This window comes from Rhinopithecus bieti, unplaced genomic scaffold (genome assembly GCF_001698545.2).
Source record: "Rhinopithecus bieti isolate Rb0 unplaced genomic scaffold, ASM169854v2 scaffold_32422, whole genome shotgun sequence".
NCBI classification, from domain to species: domain Eukaryota; kingdom Metazoa; phylum Chordata; class Mammalia; order Primates; family Cercopithecidae; genus Rhinopithecus; species Rhinopithecus bieti.
Genome location: NW_016814631.1, coordinates 70,357 through 72,627, shown reverse-complemented (window position 1 = coordinate 72,627; position 2,271 = coordinate 70,357).

The following is a 2,271-nucleotide window of genomic DNA, read 5'->3' as shown; positions in this document are numbered from 1 at the left end:
ACCTTCTGACTAAAGACGGACCCTGAATAACCAAGAGCAATACTCAGGTAGTATGCTGTGGGTGTTGGGATCTGAGACATGCTGCCTTCAGATGAGACCCAGCATATTCCCAGCTGTGGTGGCTATGGTGAAAGATTCCTTCTGTTTGAGAAAAGCAGGGGGAAAAAAGTAAAGGGGAGTCTATCTTGCATCTTAGGTGTCAGCTTGCCAAAGTTGAGTAGGTCACCAAGCAGTCTCTTGGAGTCCTTGACTCCAGGCATAGGCTCTTGGTCAGCATTTCTGGTCCTGCCCTGGGCCAGTGGGGAGCCCACTGCCCTGAAGGGTGAGTCCAGGTCTGGCAGCATTCCTCACAGCTGACTGAAGAACCCTTGGCCTTTAAGTGATCGATGGTGGCAACCTGGCACAGCCCCTTGTGAGTTGCTGGTGGTGGCTGACACAGGGAGAGGCTCCTCTGCCTATGGAAAGGGGAGGGAAGCATGGGGAAGAAATGTCTTGTGGTTTGAATGCCAGTTTACCCACAGTACAGTGAACAGTAATTAAACTTCTAAGGTTTTTTACGTTAATACCTGGTTCCTAGACAGCATCTCTGGGGGATCTGAGAGCCTGAGAGTGCTTGCCACACTGAAGGAAAGATGCCAAGAAAATACACTGGAAAAGTGACAGTCTCTTTAAGAAATGGTCCTGGAATATCTGGCTAACTATATGCCAAAGAATGAAACTAGATCCCTATCTTTCACTATGTACAATAGTGAAACCAAAATGGATTAAAGACTTAAATCTAAGACCTCAAACTGTGAAACTTCTACAAGAAAACATCAAGGAAGCTCTCCAGGACATTGGTCTGGGCAAACATTTTTTGAGGAATACTGCACAAGCACAGGCAACCAAAGTAAAAGTGGACAAATGGGATCACATCAAGTTGAAAAGTTTCTGCACAGTGAAGGAAACAGTGAACAAAGTCAAGAAACGACACACAGAATGAGAGAACGTATCTGCAAACTGCTTATCTGTCAAGGGATTAATAACCAGGATACATAAGGAGCTCAAGCAATTGTATAAAAAATTCTTTATTAAGTCTTATTCATTCTTTCTAACAATATACTTTATGTATCCATTTCCTTGGTGTGATACGTACTTATTGCCCATATCAAAGTATCTCATATACCACATAAATATTTCCACCTAGTATGTACCCATGAAAATAAAAAAGGAAATAAAAATAATAAAGACCAGTTTACTAACTATTAATTTCCTCAAAAGGATTAATGACATTCTTTCTCTATATCAGGCTCTGCAGTTGTGCAGGTATATACCTGCACATAGGAAGACATAAAACATTCCAGTAATAAGCTTGGGTGTGTGTTTGTAAAATAATCACATGGGTTAAAACATTGTCTTAAGTGTGAGAAATGATATTTCTAATCATTGAGAAATCATTTGAGAAAAAGTATTGTATTTCTAATTTATTTCACAAATGTGCTTGAGCAATGATTATAAACCAAGAAAAATGCCAGCTCTTTAGTGTACAATGACGAACAAGATAGGTAAACCCATGCCTCCACAAAGAATACAGCCCGATGGTGAAGAACAACAGTTAAAGCAAGAGTTAACATCACTTATTAGAGGGAGATCATAGGAAATCGCAATCTTGTGTAGAAGCTCATAATAGGAATTATCTATCTAGTCCCTGGAATGTCAGGGAAAACAACCGAAAGTAGAACATAACCTTCCAAATTAAGAAAGTCTCCATTAAATGCTTTCACATAATAATCTAGCCTATGAGGCCCTCATGTTGGTCTTTGTTGGTCTGTTCTATTAAAAATGGCATCACAGATGGGAAAGAGCAGCTACTTTGTCTCTGTAAAGTGAACCATAAATTGAGAGTTAATGTAGATAAAGAGAATCTGGTGTCAATGAGGCAGTATCTACGTCAACCTCAAGATCTCCAAGAATCTGGTGGTCTGTAGTGTGCTCCATAGACTGACTGAGAAATAATAAAATAAATTGTGAGGTTATGTAGTTTAGATTGTACTGAATATATTATTATAAATAAATGATAACCTCAACATTCCATATTGATGTGAAATTGATGTCTAGCATCCAACACTGTGCCCTGAATATGTGATGGTTAGTTGGTGATGGAGAAGACACTGATGGTGTTGGTAAGGAGGTGTAATATGCAGAGAAATCTACTGTGATCTATATGTGACTTTTATGTGCCGCAAATAATGTCTGAAGCATTATTTCAATGTAATAGAATGTAATAGTATT